We start from the raw sequence: 15,780 nt of genomic DNA, 5'->3' as shown, positions 1-15,780 counted from the left end.
GTCCTTAAGCTTTCATTCTTGCATGCCCAAATGCCTAAAATTTGCTTCACAATGAGAAGTGCATCCTCTTTGACCATGAGACGTTGTATACCTTGGCCAATGCATATCTTTAAACCATGAAGTAGTGTGTCATATTCTGCTTCATTGTTGCTGGTTGAACCTGGTAGATTGACCTTCTCTTTCATGACCACCTCTCCACTTGGGTTGAGCAATACTATCCCTCCCCCTGCTTTTCCTGTGGCTCGTCGAAAAGCTCCATCAAAGAACAAGGTAAAAGCATTAGGAATACTTTTAAGTGGTGGCAATGGTAGGGTCTTCACTTCAGGCACCTTAATCTCCTTCTCATGTACCCTATAAGTAAGGATCCCTGCCTATTGTGCACGCACACTATCTTCTACCTTGAAAGAGTATTGAAACTCTTGTAATTCCATAATCCACTTTGAGATCCTAGTGCTAAGATTCATTTGAGATGACACCCAAGGAAACAAATTTTCTGCAGTAAGAATTACAAAAGGTTTTGGTAGCAAGTAGGATCTAAACTTTCTCACCGCAAACATGAGAGAAAGCATCATGAGTTCTGCCTCCGTGTAGCCTCTCTCCAAAGCATTCATGACCCTACTAGCAAAGTAGATGGGTCGCATCCTGGTACTGTGGGGATCTTGTTGTAATAAAACTGCACCAATTGTTTCCTTCCCAACACTAGAGCTAACAAAGAATGTGTAATCCCAACAAGGAGTCATGAGTGTTGGTAGCTCTGACAAAATGACTTTAATGTTACAAAAGTACTCTTCAAGCTCATAAGACCATGCAAATTCTACTTGTTGTGTCAACTTTTGCAAAGGATGAAGTAACTCCGAAGCTAAGTGAATAAAGCGTGACATATACTTCACCTTTTGAATGAATGAGATGACCTCTTTGAGATTCTTGGGTGATGGGAGCTCAATAAGAGCCTTTGCCTTTGAAGGATCCACCTCAATGCCTTTATAGGAAACCTTGTGACGAAGCAAGATCACTTCATCCTCACCTATGTGACACTTGTCGGGGTTGAGTTGACCTCCCATGTCGTAGAGCTTCTTTAAAACTTCTTCTACCCTTTGTAGATGCAATTATTTTGAGCTATAAACGCAAAAATCATCAATAAAAACCCTAATGGACTTTCCAAAGAATTCTTGAAACACCATGTTCATGAAGCGTTGGAAAGTTGCAGGAGCATTTGTCAGTCCAAATGGCATGACTCTAAAAGCATAACAACCCCAAGGAGTGATGAAGGTTGTTTTCAACTGATCTTCCAATGCGATACCTATTTGAAAGTAACCCGAGTAGCCATCACACACAGTGTACTTCTCATGACCAGCTACCTCATTTAGTATCTCATCCGGAAACGGGAGGGGAAAGTGATCTCTTTTTTTTGCCTCATTAAGTGAACGGTAATCCACACACACCCTCCACTTGCCTTTTTTCTTAGGAGTGACATCAACGGGAGAGACCCACTGTGAATTCTCCACTGGATAAATGAAACCTGCTGCTAGAATCTTTCTTACCTCCTTGAGTAAAGCCTGCTCCTTGATGACTCCTAGCCTTCGTAGCTTTTGAGCCTTAGGTGTGGCCTCTGGGTTCAACTCAATTTTGTGTTGAACAGAATCTACTCCACGCACATCGGTGTAGTCTTTAGCAAAAAGCCTCGAAAATTTCCCTAGCACACATTTGAACTCCTCTCTTTCATCCTTTGTAAGTGTTGTAGACAACATACCTTCTAACATTCCTTCATCTTGCACATTTTGGTTCTCTTGAGTACCTACCTCTTCCAAACCTCAAGAAGAGGTCTCCTGGTTGTTTGGCTTAAACCTTACCCCCATGACTTCGATGGAAGACTCCTCTTCAGTAATGTTGCCACTACTTTCTCCTTCTGAAGTGCTATCGGTCCAGCCTTCCTCCGTCTCACTTTGAGATGATTCTTCATGGAGCTCCTCTTGGCGTTGCTCCTTCATGTCAAAGACAACCTTCTTATGATTGTCATTCCTGCAAATTAGCTTTCCACTCTCCCAATCCTGCAAAGCTCGCATTTTCATTAGCCATGGTCTCCCTAGGATAAATGGGTAACCATTTCCTTTGGTAGACATAACATAAAAATCCACCGCCTTCTTAATGCCAAAGGCCTCTACAAAAACATTTTTACAAATGCCTACACACCTAGCTTTGCTATTGTTTGCCATCTTGACTTTAATTTCAGGTGTCTCATGGATGTGCATGCCTAGTCTTTGCATGAGTCCTTCTGTCATGATGCAAATTTGTGCACCCCCATCCACTAGACCTTTCCTAACCAATCTTCCTTTGATGTAACAATCTAGCACAGGTATAATATCCTCATTCATTTCAGCATGTGCAATTTTTACAACAGGAACACTCTCTTTTATCTTTCTCCTAGTGCTAACTGCCTTTGTTAAATCCCTCATAACTTGTGGGCATAATGCAAGAAACTGAGGCCATGAGATATCAGGACCCTTACCTCTCATGTCTTCCAATAGGTTGTATGGAGCCATACCATGTCCAAGAGGGAAGTCTTGGAGATTGATACGACGTCGAGTCTTCTTAGCTTCCTTGGTCTCCTTTGCCTTCTTGCCTCGTCCATAGTCACTGTGTGATGTGACACCTTCTTTCTCTTTACCTTTTCCTCGACCACGTTTAATGCCATTTGCTTCCATGTCAACCTCATTTGAGTTTGTCACCTCTACCACATGCACATTTGGGTCTGGCAAAGGTGGAACTCCTTCCACTCCTTGTGGAGGTGGTCTTGCTCCATTTGGCCTTTGTAGAAGCCGTGGTTGCTGACTAGTTCCTTCACCTGCATTCATCACTGGGTAATTCAAGTTAGGTCTCCCTGTCTCCCCATGGGGCCAAGGACAATTATACATCCCATGTCCAGACTCTCCAAAATTCCAACATTGCAAGACTCTCCTAGGTCGTGGATCTCGCTCTTCAGACTTCTTTGCTTGTCCCTTTGGACCTACAGCTTGTGCAAGGTGAATTGATAGGATGCTTAAAGATTCATTTAACTTCTCAATCACTTCTGCCGTTACCTTAGGAATCTCCTTAGATGTTGATGCTTGTGACTTACCTTTGGGTCTAAGACCTTCTATTGGAACCTCTCCCCTTAGGCACTTGAGTTTCCTATATTTCTCAGCAGCCCTAGTTTCAGCCGCATCAAAGGTAGCAGGTGCACTCACCTCAACTTTTACCTTAAGGTCAAGAAAGAGTCCGGCTATGAACCTCTCCTTCTTTAGAAATTATGCACCATCACCAGGGTTAACAACATTTCGTATCCATAGAGCCCAAAGACGTAGAAACTCTTGCTTGTAGAAGTAGTAGTCATCTAAGTCTTTTTGCTTATGAGAAACAATGTCTTGCCATAGTTTTTGAGTGTTTTGGGGATCAAAGAAGTATCTCTTGAAATGATTCACAACTTCCATGTAATTCCCCTTAACTTCCTCAGGCAAAGAGTCAAACCAAGTGCCAGCATCTTTCCTAAGGACTACCTCAAACATTTCTACGCATTCTTGATCAGTTACTATCCTCTTGATACGACAAGACATCTTGAAATTTGCTAAAAATAATTCTACATCCTCTCCAGGCTCTCCAAAGAAAAGAGGATATCCGCACATTTGGCATTGGGCCTCCATTGAATCGGTTTCAAAGTGACAACACGTTTCTGTTTTTTCTTTCTTAAAAAATTTACACAATAATGTTTTCTAAATTGCAATCTATTCTACAACAAAATAAAAATATTCACATCAAATGACCTATGATAATCAATAAGAGGCAGGATAACAGGGTTTGGTGATGCGAGAATTTCTCCTACTCTTTGGGCACCAAACATGAACACCATACATTGTTGAAAATGGATTTTTCTACTAATTGCAATGTTTATTCTAATGTGTGGAGTGAAATGAAAGGGAAAAACCTCTATTCTTGGGCCATTATCCATTGTCTATGCATGACCTTATGCTTAAAACAAAACAAAAATATAGACGTCCAAACTAAGGTCGTACCCAATGAGAGGCAAAATAAAAGGATTTACCGAAGCGTTTATCTCATCTAACCTAAGAGAACCTAAAATTCTACGAATTACTCGTTGAAATTGCAACTTAGTACTAACAATTATGTGTACCTTTTGCCTTGCAATCGGAATAAAAGGATCATACAAATTCTCGTGATTCATGCAACCTACTTGATTATGCTAAAGGTTGAGCCTTCACAAAACATACACAAGCCGTCCTCAGTGGGGGCACCAATTTGAGGCGGTCCGGGGCGGGCAACAAGAAGAGCGGCCTCTAAACACCCTTCGAGGCTCCCGTGTTTCTCAATTGGGGTTGGGTCAAGCACAATCAGAGACAACAACAACCCACAGCCAGAAACCAAACAAGCAAAGGGGCACCACCTAGTTGTAGATGCGAACTAGGACGCACGTGATATCTCCTTGTACTCAAACGCACAAAGAGAGGGGAATGCAAGATAGCCACACACACCAGACACAAACATTCACCACGCCAGAGAGACATAAAGAGCACAAATCAACTTGAGCAACTCAGTCTTAGCCTTAAAGACTAGATGCACACAAAGCTTGATGAGAAATAGAGAGACAACACAAAACTTGACCTTGTTGCCAATACACAAATTATCTTAGGGTCACGGGAGCCCTCTCACCGAGCACCCTCTTACAATTTGACCTTTTAGGCAAACAATTCAACAAGCCCTCAAACCACAAAGCATGAAATGGCACAACAAACTTCGAGGACAATATACCTTCAACCACCTGATGAGCCAACTTATCAAGTCAATTTGGAGAGAAGAGTCGTAGTTGCAGCATACAATTGCACCCAAAACTATAAATCTTATTTATGCACAAGAGTAGGCTACAAGTGTGGTGAAGAGTATGGCATACACTCCACTCCTCTAGATGGCATAACTAAATTCAAGCTTCTCCATGCACCTATGTGTAATGATGGAATAGAGCACTCACGATGCACACACTCTACACAACTAAGCTTGAAGAGTGGTGTGTTATGTGTTGAGAATGGTGTGGTGTGGTGTGATCATGTGATATTTTACAAGGGAGAGAAGGGCTCTATTTATAGGTTTTAGAAGCCCCGATTTGGATTAGGCCTAATCAAGTTTATTTGAAGGAATAAAAGATTATGCATATTTTTTATTTTTATTTTAATGAGGGTGGGTCTCTCTTGTCCTTTGAGTCACATGGATGTGGGCTCGAGGGAAGAGAATTTTTGAGGATGAAAGGAGAGAGGATTGAGTGAATAATTTGGGAGTGCCTACTCTAGTAGAGGGTGCATTTTACAATAAGGTTAGTGGTTAGTAGTTAGTAATTATCACAAAAAAATATTTACAAAATCATTCACCAAATGGTGAAATATATGATGAGAAAAGTTAGAGAAGGGATAAGCTTGTAAAGCAAGGTTGAAGCTTGGAGAAGTTGACATTCACCTCTTTACAGCACCGGTAGAAGAAGCGGTCAGCATGGCGAAGTAACGCGTGTCGATGAATCTACGTTATCTTCAAACCTTGAAAAATTCATGATAAAGCCTTCATTTGCAGAGGTTAACCTTGGATTTTTGCTGATTTTTTTGAAGTTCTTTACAAAGCTGAAGAGAGTATGGTAATATGGACATATATGTAGAGAGAAAGGGGGACACCTAGGGTGTAGAAATGGAAGATGAAGGCTATGGAGGTGTGAGAGAAGTGGCAATGGTGAAGAGGGTGAATTAGGACATGGGAGTTGCTGGTTTGGGAGTGGGAAGGAGAGGGAGGAGTGTGTGTGAAAGAGGAAAATGATAAAGTGGAAGAGGGAGTGTGGCTGCATAGCATGGGCAAACTTGGGTCCACCAATAAAATCATAGCTCACAGCTCGTAGCTCAAAAACATATGAAAAAATTTGAGGTGAAATTTCAGCTCACGAGCTACAACTTTTGTGTGTATCACCTTTCCAAATTCGGGGAACATGTGATCTTTAAAAATTCAGCAAAACGGACTGTTTTTTCCACTGCACAAGGTCCTTGTGAGGTCCTTCTTTGGATGATTCTTTTGAATACCTCCAAGAGTGAGCTCCCCATGGTGCATGCATGCATTCCACATACCCTTGACCTTATTTGGTAGGTCTATAATTGAAGATATTGTTGAGATCATGATATAAGTGAATAGTACAACTAAGAAAATCAAATATTGAGGGGTCTAAAAAAATATGTACATGTCAAATATAAATAATATAGGTGGAAAAAATATAAAAGGGTCAAAATAAATCTCTCTCATTATATGTCTACCATAAAAACATGAATATTTTTGGTGTTCTAATTTATGAGAGTAAAACAGAATAGATGTAGGAAGGAAAAATCACAATAGTGAAAAAATATACACATAAATAAAACTAGTTTTTTTGGATTTTTGTTGGGATGGAGTTACACCAAAAATAAGAGAAGCTTGCATGAAATTATTTTTATATGGAATAAAGAGTATGCAAAATGGTAAGAAAAAATATGGTAATGATGAGTCAATGTACATAGCATAAATAACACACACCTAAGTATAAATATTTAAATAAATACCAAAATAATTATGAAAAATCATTTTATTTAGGCCCTATATACAATAAAATATTTACACACAAATGGGCCATAATATACTTATATCTATATATATATATATATATATATATATATATATATATATATATATATATATATATATATATATATATATATATATATATATATGGGCTCAACTAGCCTAGTGACTAGCTAATTGAGGATTTTTAAGAAGATATGGGAAAAGTCCCCTAACTCACACACGCCTATGTTCAGTGAAATGGTAGGCATAGCCACAGTGTTTGAGTGATTTGATAGGATGAGGTAGCTTACTATGGCAATTATGGAAAGCCGAAAAAAGGCTATCACTATGTAAGTTTGGACTTGAGGATTGCAAACCTATTGCCACTCCCATGGAAACAGGTTTAAAGTTGAGTCTACATGATGCTGGCGATCCTGCTGATGTTACTCTTTACCAAACTACTGTTGGCTGCCTCATTTATGTATGCAACACGAGGCCAGATATTCAGTTTGCATTCTCACAGGCCAGCAGATTCATGCATAGCCCAGGGTGTAAGCATTGGCAGGCTGTCAAATAGATTTTTTTCTACCTTAGTGGCACTTTACACCTTGGCTTGTTTTATCCCAAGGGGGGATCATTGCTGCCAGACTTACATGCTTTTTCAGACTCAGATTGGGCTAGTTGTTTTGACACGCAAGTGTCCACAAGTGGCTTTTGTTTCATGCTTGGCAGTTCATGTATATCATGGTTGAGCAAGAAGCAACCTACTATGGCCACTTCGAGTTGTGAGGCTAAGTACAGCGCAGTCTTCACAGCTACGGTTGAGTGTGTATGGCTCAGATGCCTTGTGGATGATTTGGGTGTTGGACAGACAAGACACTGCCAACACTATCTACACTGATAGTCAGAGCGCATTGGCAGTTGCGAGGAACCCAGTTTTTCATGCTCGCACAAAGCACATTGAGGTGCATTACCACTATGTCAGGGAGAGGCTCTCAGCAAGAGAGATCTACTTGGCTTATGTACCAACACAGGACAACCTTGCAGATCTTTTCACAAAGGCATTGTCTTGTGAGAAGCTTGAAGCTTTCCACAAATCTTTGGGCTTACTCCCCTTTGTGGACTGATCATGTCCTCAGGGCATGGCACTTCCCTTTACTCATGTGCCAGCTCTCATTCACCGCATCACTCCAGGGGGGATTTGTTACCATATACATGTGGTAGTGATGTGTGTGAACACACTAGGACCGTCGGGGCATTTTTTCCCTCTTTAGGAGGTTTTTTCCCCTGAGCATTGTATATACACCCATCACTCTAGGGCTATCTATCTTTCCATTGCACACTAAGTAATACACTCTCTATTGTGTGTCTTGAGCTTCCTTCGTCTTCTCCAAGATGTGTGCATTTCTCTGCAACCCTAATTCCAACAAATAGAAGTATGTTTCTACTCCTCGGACAGTAGGTTGAATGCCTCTATGCCCCGCATAGGGAGGAGCATGGGATTCATACATGACTTTCTCACGAAGGGAGTGGGTAACACATAGCCTATTTTCGTGGAGAAGATAACCATCCTACAAGGTGAATGGTTCCTCTTTCTTCCCCAAAGCAAGGGTTGACATTATGTCTCTATATTCAGGGTCAGTAGCATACTCATCTATCATAGAAGATAGATCATTGTGAGTAGCTATAGACACCGCATTAACTTTTGGTCATCTTAAATGTGCATGAGCCACTTGATTTTGCTTACCAACAATGTGAGCAATATGGAAATTAAATTGCGAAAGAAATTTTTCCCACCTCATTTGTCTTTCGGAAAGCTTTGTTTGCGTCATGAAGTACTTGAGACTTTGGTGGTCGGTTCGTAGAATAAATGGAGTCCCAAATAAATAATGATTCCATGTGTCTAGTTCATGTAGAACGGCTAAAAGCTCTTTCTCATAAATGCTTAAGACACATTCATTTGTATTGAGTCGTCGGCTCTCATATGCTATGGCATGCCCTTCTTGAAGCAAAACTTCTCTAAGGCAATCACCGCAAGCATCACAATTGACCTCAAATGGCTTTGAGAGACCCGGAAGCATGAGGACTAGTTGGGAGGTAAGCTTCTTTTTTAGCTTGTCAAAAGCACTTTGCTCCTTAGTAGTCCATAAATACTTAACATTCTTCTTTGTTAAGTCATGTAATGGTCCTGCTATTTGAGAGAATTTTGCTATGAAGAGTCTATAGTATGCACACATACCAATAAATCTTCTTAGCTCATGTAGATTCCTTGGATTAGGCACTAAAAGATTGGAGAACAAAAGAGAGAGGAGTTAGGCCTCACCATCCCTTTGTCTACCAATTCATGTACTTGCCTCATGATCTCCTCTTGTTGAGCTTGAGAAACTCAATAAGGAGGTTGAGCTTCCTAGTAGGAGCTCATAAGCAAGAGGATTTATCATTTAAACAAGAGGATTTACAAGTGGTATAGTACAACCACACTCACTAGCATCTATATACATGTTCTTTCCCATGTAGGTGAAGTAGATTCTCTTTTCAGGGAACTTCATGTTAGCAGCCATGTGATCAAACCACGGTGCCCATAGGATAGCATCCTCATGTTGGAGAGGAGAGATGACAAAGTCTTTTTTGTTGACGTAGCTTTGGACATGACACCTCAACTTCCCAATCAAGGGAGTAACGGAGGCTTGCTGTCCCTTGAAATCTTTGTCAATCGTTACAATACTTCCCATCTTGAAAGCTTAAATGCCCAACTCCGTTGATATGAAGTTGTGAGTAGAGCCAGTGTCAAACAACATGAAGGCATCATGCTCCCTTACCTTTCCCCAAGCATAGGAAAGTGATGATCCTTTGCAATGAGCATCCTCTTTTGGAGCTTCGATGGTGGAAGCCCTAGGAGTCTCATTGCGAGCATTTTTCTTGGGGAAAGATTGATAGCCATGTCCTTTCTCCCCACACTTAAAACACTTATGGTCCTTGTAAAAATCTTCAAGCTCTTCAGGAGAGAGTTTGTTTTTTCCTTTGTAAACTCCCTTCTCCTTGAACCAATTGTTGTTGTTGTTGTTGTTGGAGTGCCTTAGGAAGAATTTTAGGCATTGGTTTTCCCCTTTGCATCATAAGCATGGCTCTTGGTTGGATTTGCATTCCATAGCCAACAGTGTTGGTGTAGGCTCTCAGCTTTTCTACTAGCTTGGAGAAGGAGATGGAGCTCATGCACTTTGCACTTCACAACTTTGACTCGCTATGCTACTTTGCACTTTTCACTTCACAACTCTGACTCGCTATGCTACTTGCTGCAGAGATTCCAGGAGCGGTATTTATTGTAAACATTCCACGAGCGCACGCCGGCATGCGATCTGCAAAGATTCTAGGAGCACACATTGACGTGTGATGGTATTCCAATGCAAAGTTTCCATAGCACATCTACTAATTACATACTGGCTCCGCCACTTGACGTTGCCCACACCATCTAATGTTAGGCCTTCCCTAGCGAATTTGAAGCAGAGAGATGAAGCCATAGCCTTGTCGCGCTGGAGAGCGTGGGGGGGGGGGGGGGGAAGAGAGAGAGAGAGAGAGAGAGAGAGAGAGAGAGAGAGAGAGAGAGAGAGAGCAATTTCACCGTTTTGAGACCCATGCAATCCATCGTCTCATTGCATCTCAAGCACACACACCCCCACAAAGCAGCCGCCGTTAACCCTTCACTCGGGGGGGGGGGGGGGGGGGGGGGGGGGGGGGGGAGAGAGAGGAGAGAGAGAGAGAGAGAGAGAGAGAGAGAGAGAGAGAGAGAGAGAGAGAGAGAGAGAGAGAGAGAGAGAGAGAGAGAGAGAGAGAGAGAGAGAGAGGGGGAGGGATTTTGTATGATACTTCTAAAAAATGATGTTGTAGTGTATACATATATACATTCATAATATATATATATATATATATATATATATATAATATATATATATATATATATATATATATATATATATATATATATATATATACTATATTATACACATTGTAAAGTTATAAACAAAAATCATTACTTCCAAAGATTCCCTCCCTTGCATCGTCCTATTCAGACACTCTCGGCAAACAGGCTCACGTCTTCTCCGTATTTGGCGTAAAGGCTTGATTCCCTTCCAGCAACAACTACCGCATGCCGACGTGCACACGGCCAACAAACAAAGACCTAAGACTCTATGTCCATATCTTCACATCATGGACGAGGAGCGCGGCGATGCGAAAGTTATAATTGTGCTTATTCGGGTGCATTGGGTGCTATCATTCAATGGCAAGCAACCAAAGAAAGATAGGGTCGTAAGTTGTAAATAATTGACATCAGCAAAATGAATCAACTACCATACTAAATCATGGGCAATAAGACTGGGTGCAACATCGTTACGTGAGGGCAACTCAAAAAATCTAGGTGCAATGAGTAGAATGATGCAAGTCTCTCTCTCTCTCTCTCTCTCTCTCTCTCTCTCTCTCTCTCTCTCTCTCTCTCTCTCTCTCTCTCTCTCTCTCTCTCTCTCTCTCTCTCTCTCTCTCTCCTCTCTCTCTCTCTCTCTCTCTCTCTCTCTCTCTCTCTAGGAAGCCATGAGCTCTCTCACAGACCTTGCCCATTGCCCACTCTCAAAAAACTCCTGGTGTTTGTTGGGAGAAACTATAGTCCTTGAACAATATGATTTTGATCTTTTTGAAATAGCCATAGAACTAACCATCCAATTTTGCTTGAAATACATGGACGTTTCTTCTCGGTGGAGAAAAGCGTGCAAGCTGAATAGCAGATGTGCATCTCATTTGTTGAGCCCGTGCATGAAGAGCCCCTATTGGCCTTAGCATAGACTTTCTTTTAATCATCTCACATTGTGATCACAATTTTGCTACCATTTTTTAAAGGGTCGGCAAGATTCAATGCAACATCAAACTCTACCTTGCATCATTTTCTATAGCAAGGACCACCTGCCAACATGCAAACAAGTCCACTATAGATTAAATATTTTATGCTCTACGTAAAACGAAGCCCTCTACTCTCAAAGTACTCGTTGCTTTCACACAGATCAAGTGTACCACAAAGCTAATGAGACAAAATTCATAGGTGAAACATTTGATCGAATCAAAGTAATTTGAATTAAATTTTGTGTTGAAGACAGATCACACACAATTTGAAAATTGTTTCTTTGTTCCTTTCTATTTCACATCCTTTGCTGTACCCAAAGCAACACTACTCTACCATGGCAAACCATACTTGCATTTTCCAGTTTTGTTTACAACTAAAAAAATTTAATGTGTCACATATTGAGAGGTTGGTTGAAGAATAATGGGTGTACAAGCTCCCAATAATGAAAGCTAATGCCATGTACTATATGAAATCACTTATGGGATGGCTAGGGGCCCAAATCTGCAGCGAGCCAACAATAGTACGCTAATAAAAAAGTGGGATGATGTTGCAGCCAAGAAGGGCTAGAGCAAGGAAGATACATAGGCAACAAGGGCCCATAGGGGAGCACAAATAAAAATAAGGCAACTAGTGAAAAAGTGGGAAGGAGCGAGTGTAGACAAAGTTAAGGACAATGGTGAAGGTGTCCTAGATGATACTACAACAAATGGGCTACACAACAACATCCAGGGGAATGTATGCGGTGTGGAGACAAATAAGGATCATGAATGTTCTCTCTCTCTCTCTCTCTCTCTCTCTCTCTCTCTCTCTCTCTCTCTCTCTCTCTCTCTCTCTCTCTCTCTCTCTCTTTGTGTGTGTGTGTGTGTGTGTGTGTGTGTGTGTGTGTGTGTGTGTGTGTGTGTGTGTGTGTGTGTGTGTGTGTGTGTGTGTGTAATGTAAGCTTGATTCTTGATCTTAGGATGTTAAAAACTCCTTTTTCTAATTCAACCTTAGGCATTGAAATGTCTCCTTTCATTGATCGTGTTTAAAAAACTCTATGTGAAGCCTTCAACCTTGTGTTGAACTGAGGTTTAGTTCACATGAGGCTGGGAATATGAGCATGCTCGCAACCAACAACCAAGAGGCATTTTGTTCCTATGAGGATTGCAAGGTGTTGAGAATTGTTTGTTGTTTTCTTCTTTTTTTCCCAAAAGAATATTGAAGCAATGTCTTTTTCTTGCTGGTAATGGTTGCCTTCCATGCTTGCATCCTTGCTGCATCTCTAGCAGGAGTAGCCTCAGAACTTGTGTGCAACTTTTTTGGTTGATTTCCCTTGTGTGGACTTGCATGGTTTGCAACTTATTGCGCACAATTTGCAAACCAACTCGCTCAACTAAATCTTAGCCTCTAATACACTTATTGTTTCACTAAAGAGGAAAAAAATGCACACTTAAAACTCTCATGATCTTTAGGTCACGCTCTGAAAACTATGATATGTCTCCCGAAGGCACCTAACATGCTTGAGGAAATTGTACATTACTTTTAGGGTTAATATAACATATCCACTCACAGTTAATATAACATATCTACTCACAATTGTGAGAATGGCCAAAAAAAACTCTTTTGATTTTTAGGTCAAGATTTGAAGAATTTGTTCAAGCTAGCATTGGTGTCGATAGCTATAGTAAAAGGCCAACCATGCCTCCATGTAATAAGATAGTTGTAGTAAAAGAATATAATTACAGCTATATTAAAACAAAGATAAAACTCTCCCAAGTTTTTAGGTCAAAATTTAAAGGATTTTGCATATGCATTTATGACTATTTATCAATGCGTGTGTCAATGCATCAAAGTAAGAGCATGCTTCTTTTGTTTGAGACTATTTGAGATGCAACATGTTTACTTTGGTACACTATCCTCTATATAGTAATTATTGAGGTCTTGATCTAATTTTTTTCATCGTATGTGCTCGCTCGGTTTCTTGTTCGCTCGAAAATACTTGCTTGAGGATTGGGATTCCTCCCTATCACCAAGGTTTCTATAGTCACACTCAATACAAATACTATTTACATTTTTGCTTAGTTTTCCATTGAACATATCAAAAGAATAATATATCTCTTACCAAGTGGAATCTTGGGACAATGATGACGTGCTAAATACACCAAACATCTAGAATCCCATAGAAACGAGTCAATATCTAGCCAAATTTGAAGTTTATGATTAGTACCTACAAAATGCACACAATTGGCCTAAGAAACCAGCAATATTGAGAAAGCTATACTTGCTACTCTCGAATGTCTCGTATTCTTCTGCAATTAAAAAACTCAATCATTGGCATATACTATGCTATATAGGGTATTAGGTGCCTCAAAACTCAAGGAAGATTAGTTTTATGTTACACATACAACTTTCACAATCAAAGTTGCATTTGCATTCGGACATCAAGAAAGCCACCAAAAAAGTCATAAAAGTGCTAAATTTGGCCAAAAAATAGGATTGCGCAATTCTTATAATTTAGTCATAACTTTCAACTTTAACACTTTATTCTCCCTAGAGAACATATTGAGAACTACTAAGGCTAATCCTCTAGCAATCTAAACCTCACAAACATGAATTCTAAAGTGGTATAGTTGCAAAACTTTGAAAAAATACAAAAAACAGGACCGGTTTTTCACACAATTTAGGTTGTGCAAGAGTAAGGCTAATGGTGAGATCGATATTCCAAAAAAATGTCAAGTTATTTGCAGCTCATAAGGAAACTTTATGGATGTATAGCACTTGAAATGTTGTTTTCAAACTCTTCAAGTAACAAAGCAAAACGGTGACTTAAGCATGACTTAAAAGTGTCTCATTACCAACATAGTTGTAAGATACATGCCCTTGTTCTTGCCTCTTTTTATCCACTTGCTAGCATAGGGATAAAGCTCAAGGGAGTGAGATTAGTACGGTCTCTACTCAAATCCACAAGGATAAACACACTCATAGATTGCAGCTCAAAAATAATATGTGATTTACCCCTCACATCTAAATAGAATGATCCACTTAACAAAAAAAACATTGCACAGCTTCCTCATCTCTAGAGTTACAAATATGATTCCAAATCTTTAAACCTTCTCTCATTGTCAAAGTCACAGTCACATAGAAAGACCACAATGTCAATATTGCCTATAAATCATAGGATATATAGCAAATCATTTTGTTTCTTTTAAGTGCTTAGATGAGCTTGAATTGCATTACATTAGAAGGTTATAATATTCCCTAGCATATCCTTTGCACGGGGTTCTCTAGAAAACTCCCGTGAAAGATTTGATTTTTGGACAATCCCAGAACAGGTGTGTGAGGTATTCGTTTGGGTGCTTGCATTTGACACATATACCTTCGGCTAGCCCTCTTGCTTTAGCCTTGTCCCTATTGGAAATATGTAGCAAATATTTGATTCGCATAACACCTTGTCGTCGCTTATAACAAACTTCATAGGTCCTTTTCATTTATCATTGAGTAATTCAGCCTCTTGTGTGTAACCTCAAGTCAAGCTAGCTTAATATAGCTCTTGAACTTTTTTCACTTATGTTCACCTATAAGAGTGAGACAAGGGTAAATGAGGCTAAAAGTAAGCCCATTCATAGTTAATGTTTTTGCCAAAATTAGCAAGAGATCAAAGTGGAGTACGATTTCTTTATTTTTATTTTATGCACTGCATCAAGTAGTTTTACTTCCCCACACCCGCAAAACTAGTTGATGCTTCACATCAACTAGTTTTACGGGATTGCACCCCCACACCCACATGCCACACGAGATTAAAGCCCCTCGTCTTTCCTACTATGCCAACTCCCCTTGACAAGTGGAACAAGATTTTATAAGCTAAAAACATTGTCGAACTACAACAATCTTCAAGCATTTATCTAGATAACCGAAATAGAGACCACGAGAAGAGAGAAAATTAAAAAAGAAGAATTTTTTTCTATTGCACAGAGACAAATATAGTACTGAAGTTATCCACCCAAGCACTCCCATGTTCAAGCTAAGATGGTGATGTTTGACAATGCCTAGTCAAAAGGCACAAATTGTGTACGCTTTCACTGGTTGAACATGAAATCTTTAGGGGTAGCTCCATTAGGGCTCCCCAAACTTGGAAAAATAAAAAGTCTTTCAAAGACATAGTAAGTGCGTAAGTGAAAGGTGAGTTTAAGAAATGAAAGGTGGGAAGTATGTAGGTGGAAAGTGGAAAGTCAAAAAAAACCTTTCATGTCCATTGTAAAGAGGTGTTTCTCTTTAAGTATATTTCTGTTTCTCTTCTCCTT

The sequence above is a fragment of the Adiantum capillus-veneris genome, chromosome 22 (genome assembly GCF_014529385.1).
Source record: "Adiantum capillus-veneris isolate H3 chromosome 22, ASM1452938v2, whole genome shotgun sequence".
Lineage (NCBI taxonomy): Eukaryota > Viridiplantae > Streptophyta > Polypodiopsida > Polypodiales > Pteridaceae > Adiantum > Adiantum capillus-veneris.
Note: the sequence above shows the minus strand (reverse complement) of the source record.